Below are 12,417 nucleotides of genomic sequence, written 5' to 3'. Positions count from 1 at the left end.
AGTGGATCTCGATATTGATAGTTTTTAGGGCCCATACCCTTAACCGGACATATTTGCTGACTTTTGCAATAAGGAGATTAAATGAAAGGTATTTGAGATTAGAAAAAGAATTTGATTTCCAATTTTGAGGCCAATGGCCAATGGGGTTCAAATAAATGATATTCGAGAGTAGAGCTCGATGCTGATATACTTTCAGGGCCAAATGTTTGGGGGACCACCCCACTCCCCAAAACACACCTAAATCAGTCATATTTACCAACCACTTACAATGTGGGGCTCAAATGAAAGGTGTTGGGGGTCTACCCTTTCCCTAAAACACCCCACAAACAACAATTATTTACTGACGATCGCAACATGGGGCTCAAATAAAGGTATTTAAGAGTAGAGTATGAATATAATATTCAAATGTGGGACCATGTATTTGGGGCACAGCCCCTTTCCCGAAACACCCCCCAAAGAGTAAAAATTTTGGGGTCAAATGTTTGAAGACGCCTCATCCCATAAACTCCCCTTTAACCAATGGCAATATGGGGTTTAAATAAATGATATTTGAGAGAAGAGCACGATGCTTATATTTTTTTCTTGGCCAAGAGTCTAAGGGACCACCTCACCCCCTAAACACCCCTAAAGTGGACATCATGACAATATGGAGTTGAAATAATGAATGACCGTAGCGCAGAGGTTAGCACATCCGCCTATGAAGCTGAACGCTTGGGTTCGAATCCTGGCGAGATTCCCCTCCTAATGCTGGCAACATTTGTGAGGTACGATGCCATTTAAAACTTCTCTTCAAAGAGGCGTCGCACTGCGGCACGCCCTTCGGACTCGGCCATAAAAAGGAAGGCCCCTTATCATATTGAGCTTAAACTTGAATTGGACTGCTCTCAATGATATGTGAAAAGTTTGCCCCTGTTCCTTAGTGGAATGTTCATGGGCAAAATTTGTTTGTTATTTGTATCTAACACCCAAACGTTAATGAGCGTAAACCCTCCGAGCGAATTCATAGACCAGTAAATATCACATGGAATTCAGATAAAGACATTTATATTGTTATGCTTTTGCGATATACATATATTATTTTCGTCACAAAATAAATATTCAAAGGATAATTTTGTTCCATATAAAGTAAAAGAAGGCACAGCGTAGCGGGCCCGGTTCAGCTAGTAGCTCATATATGTTTGAAAAAGAACTTGACAAATGCAATCCATGATATAAAATTCGGCCCGGGTATATAAAATTCGGCCCGGCCGAACTTAACCGGTTACTGGCTTAGGTGTATGTCCATAATGGAATGGGGCGGATTTATAGTTCAGCCTCTTTTCAGCCTTACCTAACCTAACAACTATGTGATGGGTAGTAATGTTATACACCTCGTCTCCCCAAAGAACAAAACAAACGATACTAATCTTCCTCTAATATTGGGTTGCCCAAAAAGTAATTGCGGATTTTTCATATAGTCGGCGTTGACAAATTTTTTCACAGCTTGTGACTCTGTAATTGCATTCTTTCTTCTGTCAGTTATCAGCTGTTAAAAGAATATTTGATTAAAGTTTTTTCTAAGTTTTATTAAAAATGCATTTACTTTTTTTAAAAAAATCCGCAATTACTTTTTGTGCAACCCAATATATAACAAATTAAAAGGCATTAAGTTCAGCCGGCCCGAACTTTGGATACCCACCACCACGAATATATAAAGGGTGATTTTTTTGAGGTTAGGATTTTCATGCATTAGTATAAAATTCAATGATTTGCAAGCGTTGCTCGTTAGTAAGTCTATTCATGATGAAATGTCAAAGCATACTGAGCATCTTTCTCTTTGACACCATGTCTGAAATCCCACGTGATCTGTCAAATACTAATGCATGAAAATCCTAACCTCAAAAAAATCACCCTTTATATATATATGTCAACTTGGAAGGCGACCGTGTCGCAGAGATTAGCATGTCCGCTTATGACGCTAAACGCTTGTATTCAAAAACCCGGCGTTAACATCTGAACATTTTTCGATGGCTTTTATCATACTTATGCTGGCTACATTTGTGAGGTATTCTGCCATGTTAAAACTTGTCTACTAAGTGTTGTCGCTATGCGGCAACAGTGTTGTCGCTATGCGGCAAGACAATTTAAAGCGATTTTCCGAAATTTGGTGTAAAATGACTGAAAGAGTCTGCTAATTTTCATCCGTTTGGATATAGCTCTCATATAAAGATACCAACCGGCAAAAGGATTTGGTCGTTAAAAATCAGAAGCTCGATTTTGAGTTTAGAACTGTGGTGGGCAAACACGTGGGTGCACATACCATTGCACATTGTTGTGCACTTGCACAAAAACATAAGTCCAAGGGCTTGGAGATGCGTTTGTACGTCCACATTTTATATAAACCCATGAAGCCATGGGCATATTTTCTTTGAATTTGTAGTAGATTCCGATTGTAATAATGTAAAAACTTTGCCGATTGACCCACCCTTACATGTAGCTGTCATTTAGACCGAACTCCATATTAGGGATACTGGACCCATTAAAGACATATTTTTCATTCGATTGCAATAAAACAGTGAATTGCTTTCAAATCCTCGATATACCTAATAAAAATATCTATTGGGTTGCCCAAAAAGTAATTGCGGATTTTTCATATAGTCGGCGTTGACAAATTTTTTCACAGCTTGTGACTCTGTAATTGCATTCTTTCAGCTGTTACTTTTAGCTTGCTTTAGAAAAAAAGTGTAAAAAAGTATATTTGATTAAAGTTCATTCTAAGTTTTATTAAAAATGCATTTATTTTCTTTTAAAAAATCCGCAATTACTTTTTGGTCAACCCAATATATAAGACTAGGAGTACTTTTCAATATTATAAATTCTCATTTATAATATTGACAATTTACTGACAATTTGACTAAATTCAGGGTTCCTGGTTTTTGTCCATAATATAAAACGGATAAAGTTTAAAATGTTTAGTAAACAGTCTCAAAGACACTGCGTTGGTCTTATCTGAAACACAAACCCATGAAATTGATTTTAGCTTGGACGAAAACCAAAGTGAATGTACTGTACACTCAAATTTATGCGATACAATTTTAATGTAAAGATATTAAAATAAACTTTATTATTCATTCAATATACTGAAAAAATTAGCAAAAAAGACTTTAGACCTTAAGGCAGAGGTTTACAACATAAGAAGAGATTGTATGCGTGATTCACTCTCTTTAATTTTTTTTTTTATTTCTCTATATTAACCACATTTTTTCATAGTACGGTAAAAAAAGGCATCATTTATGAACCCATAGCAGCTATATCTAAATACAGTCCGATCTCTACCATGTTTAGGAACGCTTTGCAAAGGTCTAACACAACTCCTTGTACCAAACTCATCGGTTAAAAAATGCATCTTTTATGGGCCTAAAAACTCAAATTGGGAGATCGGTATATGTATATGGCAGCTATATCCAAATATAGAGCGATCTGAACCATATAGGACAAGAATGTTTAAAAGGGCTCACTGAGGCAATTTTCAGCGAAATCGGACAATAAAAATGAGCCTATTACTGCCCAAGACCTTAAAATATGAAATCGGTCCATATGGTAGGTACATCCAAATAACGACCGATAAACGGTACAAATGTCAAGAGATATAACGTTGCTCATTGTGCTCAATTTCAGCAAAATCGGTTAATAAATTCAATAAAACGTTTAATCGGGAGACCGGTAGCAGCTACAAGCAAATTTCGACCATTTTGAACAGGAACGTCGAAGGGCCTAACACAACTGGCTATCCCAAATTTCAGCGAAATCAAATAATAAATGTGACTTAATGGTCCCAAGACCTTAAATCTGGAGATCGGTCTATGGCAGCTATACCTAAATCTGGACCGATCCGAGCCAAATTCAACAAGGACGTCGAGAGCCCCAATGTAACTTACTGCCCCATATTTCAACAAAATCTTATAATAAATGTGGCTTTAATGGGCCAAAGACTTTAAATCGACAGATAGGTCTATATGGAGGCTATTTCAGGATATAGTCCGATGTAGGCCATCTTCGAAGTTAAACTGCCTGTGAACTGGTCGGGCCGGGGCGGTTGGTGAAAATTGCATTATTTATGCCCCCATAGCAGCTTTACCGAAATATTGTCCGATTTGGACCAAATTCGATACGGATATTGAGTGGTCTAATAAGTACAAGTCATTGTTCAATTTTGTAGAACAAAATATTGGTCTTTTTGGTAGCCATATCCAAATATAGACCCATCTTAATCATAAACGACACGAATGTCGAAAAGCCTAACATAAGTCACTGTGTCAAATTTCAACGAAATCGGATTATAAATGTGCCTTTATTGGGCAATGACTTTAAATCGAGAGATCGGTCTATATGGCAGCTATATCCAAATTTGAACCAAGTTGAAGAAGGATGTCGAGCGATCTAACACAACTCACTGTCCCAAATTTCATCAAAATCGGATTTTAAATGTGGCTTTTATGTGCCCAAGACCCTAAATCGGAGGATCGGTCTATATTGGGAGCTATGTCAAGATATAGCCCGATATAGCCCAACTTCGAACCTGCCTATGAACAAAAAAGAGTATGTGAAAAGTTTCAGCTCAATATCTCTATCTTTAAAGACTGTAGCGTGATTTCAAGAGACAGACGGACCGACATGGCTAGATCATCTTGACTTTTACGCTGATCAAAAATATAAATATTTTATAGGGTCGGAAATGGATATTTCGATGTGTTGCAAATGGAATCACAAAATGAAATCCTTCGGTGGTGGGTATAAAAAAGTGTAACAACACACAGTGGAAGAAAATCGAAAAAAAAAACTAATAATAAATATGCTGTGTGAGAACGGGTAGAGATATCTCTTTAAAGTTTAGAATGGTTTGAGGTGAGGTATTAGCGAGTTTGTGTGCAAGGCCCCAGGTAGTCCGGGCGCCTCTTGGCAGATCCCTAAAGATAATCACCTCGGTACTCCTTCTTGGGGCTGCCAAATCTTCATTTGTGGTCTGATTTTCAAAATTGCTAGATTGTGCTCAAAAACCCCAACAAAAACGACCGCTTGAGATATTCAATATCTCCACTGGTTTTGGAGACATTCAACTTTTAATTTTTTTTATTGCAATTTAGATTGAGATCCGCATTATATTTGCGTATTTACGTAGGCATTTGTGGTTCGATTTATTTATTTATGAATGATTTGGATTTGTGACAAAATTTACAATAACTTTGCCGCAACAGTGGCCCACATCTGATTATTCAGTTAAAAGTTATACAGTTTGGAAATCAAAGAAAATGTGAAAAAAGTGTATATAAACTTTAAATAGGCAATTTTTATTAAAAAATTGGAATAACCCCTCGAGTACACTGTTTCCAAAGCCCTGATCCAGCAATTGGACACACGTTTTTTTTTTAATCCATATGTCTTCTAAGCCCATGCAAAAAATATTTTGCATCTTCCAATATTTGTAACCTCTTCAGCAAATTTACTAAAAAATGCCGATTTTGAAACCATCTTTGTCCGAGAGGGGTATTTTGGGCATTTTTGTAAAAAAAAACATTGGGCAGCATTTAATTTTATTTATTTAAGGAACATTTTATCTGCAAGATTCAAAAATGACTAAGATATCGTTATTCGATTTTTTTCGTAGAATTTTTTCAATTTGAATTTTCGTTTAGATTAAGATATAGCTCCCATATATATGTTTGTCCGATTTGCTGTAATCATGCAATAAAATGGTCATTTGTTAACCGATTCTCTTGAAATTTGGTAAGAAGGACTTTCGCTAGACTTTCGACAATGCTGTTTATTTTCATAGAAATCGGTTCAGATTTTTATATAGCTGCCATAAATAGCCCGATTTTCACTTCTAGAGCCACTGCAAGCACATTCATTGACCAATCTTCCCAAATTTGTGTACAACGTTTTCCTCAACGACTACCACAATACATGAGAAGTTTGCTCGAAATCGCTTCAGATTTAGATATAGCTCCCTTATATATGTTCGTCCGATTTTGAGAAATATTGCAATAAAGTGCTAATTTCTTAACCGATTCTCTCGAAATTTAGTAGAGACGATTTCCTTATGTCTTTCGACACTGCTGGTGAATTTCATAGAAATCGATCAAGATGTGGATATTGCTGCCATGTATGTATGTCGCTCGATTTTCACTCCTAGAGCCACTGCAAGCGCATTCATTGACCAATCTTGCCAAAAATTTTGTACAACGCTTTCCTCGACGACTACCACAATATCTGAGTTTGTTCGAAATTGGTTCAAATTGCTATATCCAATTCTGAAACAATTTTGATAGACCACGGCGGATGTTTTCAGATAGGTTATTAAACAATCCTTATGAAATTTGGAGAAATATAAGCTATAAGGAAGCTATATCCTTCCATACATATGTCATTTGTCAACCGTAGTTATTACATATTGAACATCATTCATATTTCTCCAAATTTCATAAGGATTGTTTAATAACCTATCTGAAAACATCCGCCGTGGTCCATCAAAATTGTTTCAGAATTGGATATAGCACCCACATTGTACTTATAGGGTAGGTGTAGGGTATTATACAGTCGGCACCGCCCGACTTTTGCCCTTCCTTACTTGTTATAAATAAAATGTAAGTAAGATGTGTGTCTTTTTTTGAATATTGTATGGGTTGCCCAAAAAGTAATTGCGGATTTTTTATATAGTCGGCGTTGACAGATTTTTTCACAGCTTGTGACTCTGTAGTTGCATTCTTTCTTCCGTCAGTTATCAGCTGTAACTTTTAGCTTGCTTTAGGAAAAAAGTGTAAAAAAAGTATATTTGATTAAAGTTCATTCTAAGTTCTACTAAAAATGCATTTACTTTCTTTTAAAAAATCCGCAATTACTTTTTGGGCAACCCATAAATACATTTATTGAGTTTGATTTGTTTAATAAATGAGAAAAAACTGCCTTGGGATAGGAGGTATACAAACATTGTCATTCCATTTGAAACATTGAAAAATAATTATATTAGTCTACTATAAAGTGAACCGTACGATGTGAGTAAAATACATTTGGAAATTATCAAAAAAAAAAGTTCTAAAGCCTTCTAGAATGATCGATTGCATTTGTGACTACAATGCGCACATGGACAATAAGAAACCGCGTCGTGTCGTTCCTTCCACACATACGTAATATATCGAACCACACAACCACCAACTAAATCGACCACACAGCAATTTAGCAGAAAGTTGGTTGGCTCTCTGCTCGATTTACGTAATCGAAAACGTGCTAATATTTACAGCGAACTGCTTGATGCAGCAAACATCTGGCTAAAGTAAACGTTGACCACGAAGAGGGAATCGATTCAATGTCATACACCGTGGTTGTGTTAGTGGGCAGTGTTGTACCTCTTCATGTGCCGCTTTCAGTTAGACAAAGCAACTTTACGTGCCGCTTTCAGTTAGACAGAGCAAAGTTAGCCCAAGTAACTAGATGACTATGATTTTATTTCGGGAAATGTGGTAATGTGGCATTCACATACATAAAGGCTTCGATTTATACCATTCAAGAACATAACCTATGCAAGAGCAAAACATGTGAAAAATTTTAATGTAATATCTTTCTATTTCTTTCTATACTCGCCACTGACGGATGGGAGTTTACTAATTTTGGCATTCCATTTGCCACACATCGAAATATCCATTTCCAATGCTTTAAAGCGTAAATTTTTAAGGGCGGACTGATTTTTTTAAGCGCATATTGCTATACCTAAACTACATAAAATTCTAAGAAAATTCTCCGAAGAAATTATTTATCTAAAATTGAATTCTAATGCTCTCTTCTCGACTTGGCAATGTTTACGCTCGCATTTGCCAGAAAATAATTTCTAGACTTACAATAAATTTTTCAAATAGAGAGAATTCTCATAGAAATTTATGCAGATTACGTTTTTGCTTAACGATTTTTATACCCCCACCATTGGATGGGGGTATACTAATCTAGTCATTCCGTTTATAACACCTCGAAATATTGATCTAGGACCCCATAAAGGACCGTTTATAACACCTCGAAATATTGATCTAGGACCCCATAAAGTACATATATTCTTCATCGTCTCGAAATTCTGTTTGGAACTAGCCATGTCCGTTCGTCCGTCTGTCGAAATCACGATAGCGGTCGAACGCGTAAAGCTAGACGCTTGGAATTTTGCACAGCTACTTTATACTGATGTAGCTCATTGGGGATTGCAAATGGGCTATATCGGTTCAGATATGGATATAGCTCCCATATAAACCGATCTCCCAATTTGACTTCTTGAGCCCCTGGAAAAGCCGTAATCTTTATCCGATTTGGCAGAAATTTTGCACATAGTGTTCTGTTATGACTTTCAACAACTGTAACAAGTTTGGTTCAAATCGGTGTATAACCTGATATAGCACCCTTACAAGCCGAACTCACGATTTGACTTCTTAAGCCCATGGAAGCCACAATTTCTGTCCGATTTGACTAAAATTTTGCACATAGTGTTCTGTTATGATTTTCAACAACTGTGCCAAGTAAGGTTTTAATCGGTCAAGAACCTGATATAGCTCCCATTTAAAACGATCTCCCGATTTGACTTCTTAAGCCCCTGGAAGCATACATTTTCGTCCGATTTGGCTGAAATTTTGCATATGGTATTCTGTTATGACTCCCAACAACGGAGCGGAGTACCGCCCAAATCGGTCAAGAACCTGATATAGCTCCCATAAAAACTGATCTCCCAAATTTGACTTATTGAGCCCATGGAAGCCTACGTTTTCATCCGATTAGGCTGAAATTTTGCACATGGTATTCTGTTATGATTCCCAACAGCGGAGCCAAGTACGGTCCAAATCGGTCTATAACCTAATATAGCTCCCATAAACCGATCTCCCGATTTGATTTCTTGAGTCCTGGAAGCCGCAATTTTTATTCGATTTGGTTGAGATTTTGTACATAGTGTTCTGTTATGACTTTCAACAACTGTACCAAGTTTGGTTCAAATCTGATATAGCTTCAAACCTGATATAGCTCCTTTACAAGCCGATCTCACGATTTGACTTTTTAAGCCCATGGAAGCCACAATTTCTGTCCGATTTGGCTGAAATTTTGCACATAGTGTTCTGTTATGATTTCCAATAACTATGCCAAGCACGGTTTAAATCTGTGTATAACCTGATATAGCTCCCATTTAAAACGATCTCCCGATTTGACTTCTCGAGCCCCTGGAAGCCTAAATTTTCATCCGATACATCCGATTTGGCCAAAACGTATTAGATTTGGATACAGCTGCCTTATAGACCGGACTGGCGATTTAGGGTCTTAAGCTCTTTAAATTCGCATTTTTTGTCCGATTTCGCTGAAACGGGAAGTTGTATTAGAGGCCTCGATATTTAAACGGATTATGGCCCATAACGGACATTATTTACATATAGGCTGCATATAGCTGCCTTATAGACCAATCTCCCGATTTAAGGTCTTGGACCATTAAAAGTCTCATTTATTTTCCGATTTCTCTTAAATTTGGCAAAGTGAGCTTTGTTTGGCTTTTTGACATCTGTCCCCAATATGGATCACATGGGTCTATATTTGGATATAACTGCCATATACACTCAACCAAAGTTGCCATTCAAAACAACAAAAATGTTTGCTAAAACAGCAGTTTTTGTCTACTGAAAATGGGAAAGCAGACATTACTGCTGTTTCAGCAAACATTTCTTACTGCTTTTTCAACTAACAAAATGTGCTGTATTGAGTACACAAGTCTGCTGAAAAAAATTTTATGCTACTTTTTATGGTTGCCTGTTAATTGTTTTGATTACTTTAGGCATATTATCGATTTCTATAACCACCACCGAAGGTTGGGGGTATATATATATATATATATATATATATATATATAAATATCGAAATATCCATAAATACATCTGCAAGAGAGCCATTGGCAAAAGTTTGAGGGTAAAGCCCGCTTGACATGCATTGAGTATATACTGCAGTTTTCAGACCTATAATGCTATATGGTGTTGTAGTCTGGTGGGCGGCTTAGTGACCGCCAAGGACTTAAGGACTTAGTGACCACGATTTAAAACGAATTTCCGAAATTTGGTATAAAATGTCTAAAAGGCGAAATTTTGTCCGTCTGGATATAGCTCCATATAAAGATACCAAACGGCAAACGGACTTGGTCGTTAAATATCGCAAGCTCGATTTTGAGTTTAGAACTGTGGTGGGCAAATTCGTGGGCGCACATGCTACTGCACATTGTTGTGTACTTGCACAAAAACATAAGCCCCGGCGCTTGGAGCTGCGTTAGTATGTCCACATTCTATATAAACTCATGGTTTCCTGAGCATATTTCCCTAGAATTTGTGATAAATTAAAATTTTGATAACCGCTTTGTCGATCAAAATATTGAACCTGTCATATAGACCGAATGCCATATTTACTTACTGGTTACTGAGCCCAGAACAGATATATTTTTCATTCAGTTACAAAAAAAAAAACCTATAATGCTATATGGTGTTGTGGTCTGGTGGACGGCGCTTTAACAGTTCACAACTGTTCAATACTCAACCGGATCCAAGGGATGACTTGTTTGTGTATCACAGCCGCACTGAGGACTACACCATCTGATGCACTGAATTTAATGGTACATCTTATGCCTCTGGACATTGTTAAAAATTTACCTATTCCGGGTGCCGGGTCACAGAGATTTCCCACGGAATCGTAAAGCGGACAAGCTTGCGAGATTAGGAACTACCCTACACATTCCAGGGATACTGGAATCTGTGGGTATGCCTCTAGCGACATGTAATCCTAGTTTTGAGGACCACGCCCGAAGGACAACGAATGATAGATGGCCACAAAGAAGGGGCTGGAGCATTCCAAAACTATTTGGCCTAATCTAGACTCGAAGAGGTCTACCTCTTCGCTGTCATTAGCTAGAACAGATGTCTCAGTCATTGTGTCCGTCATGACACGGCACTGTGTAATCGGAAAACATACTGACAGACTGAAGGTTGCCAGCAACGATTTTGCAGAAGCTGTGAGGACATCGAAGAAGAATAGACTATAGAACACCTTCTGTATGTGTGCCCGCACTAGCAGTTAGAAGGAGTTCCACTTTAGACTCTCATTTCTTTGAGAACCTGCCTGAGATTTTGCGAATGTGAACATTCGCAAGTTTTTGGGTTTTTTAAAGCGATCTGGGTGGTTCAACGGTGAAAACTAGAAGGCATCTTTCTTCTTCTGTTCCAGTGGTATCACAATGGACAAAAACGTCTAAGTGAGTCTGATGGCAGACTGTCACTTGAATCTAACCAAACCTAAGCCCGTCCTTACTTGTTTTGCTCTACAAATAATTTGCTTGTAAAAAAGACATTTTAATGAAGAAAGTTTTAGCAAAAAAAAAAAAAAACAAGTAAAAATGCACTCGTTCTTTCGGGTCGAATCTTGGAAACCCACCACCAAGAATTCTGGTCAAAATTTACACAAAAATGCAAGCTTTTGGGATCAGAACAATGATAATCATGAGATAATGGAAGCTCTATCCTGTTATCATTGTGTTTCAATAATCTTCTATTTGGAGGCCACCGTGGCAAGGAGGTTAGCATGTCCGCCTATGACGCAGAACGCCTGGGATTCGGACCCTACTTGGCACAGTTATTGAAAGTCGAAAGATTTCAGCCAAGTCGAACAAACAGTGGAACCCATGGGCTCAAGACGTGAAATCGGGAGATCGGTTTATAAGGTATCCGCCCCCACCAGCACGCAACCACCCCTAAATGGACATGTTTATCAAAAGGGACATTGAAAGACACCCACCCCCAAAAATCCAAAACCTGCATATAGGCCGATTGGTTTAATATTGAATAATAGACATAGTCCGATCTGCCGATTAAAGGTCTTGAGCCCAGTATAGTAGCATTAAGCCCCCGATGTTCGAACCGAGTATGATTTTTATTTTTAGATATAGCTTGTCATATATACCGATCTGCCGATTTTCGGTGTTAAGCCCATAAAAGCCTCATTTATAACCCAATTCCGTAGAAATTTGGAACATATAATTGTATAAGGCACTCCGATATCCAAACCGAATATGGTTTCTATCGGACCATATTTAAACGTATCTGTTATTAAGACCTAACTGTCGGTTAAGGCCTATAACAGACGCATTTATTTATCGATTTTTCTGAAATCTGGAACTTTTTGTAACAGTGGGGTTAATGTCGGAATGTCGGACCATGTTTAGATGTTGCTGCCATATAGAACCATCTCCTGATTTAGGGACTTAAGCTGATAAAAGGCGCATTTAGCATCCGTTTTTGCTTAAATTTTGAGTTTCACTTTATCCGTCCACAAATTTGCCGAAAAAAATTAAAATAGGGTCATTTTTGGATTTGGATGACATATAGACCGATC

This window comes from Stomoxys calcitrans, chromosome 4 (genome assembly GCF_963082655.1).
Source record: "Stomoxys calcitrans chromosome 4, idStoCalc2.1, whole genome shotgun sequence".
NCBI lineage: Eukaryota > Metazoa > Arthropoda > Insecta > Diptera > Muscidae > Stomoxys > Stomoxys calcitrans.
The sequence above is the reverse complement of the archived record's forward strand: the minus strand, read 5'-3'. Positions refer to the sequence as shown.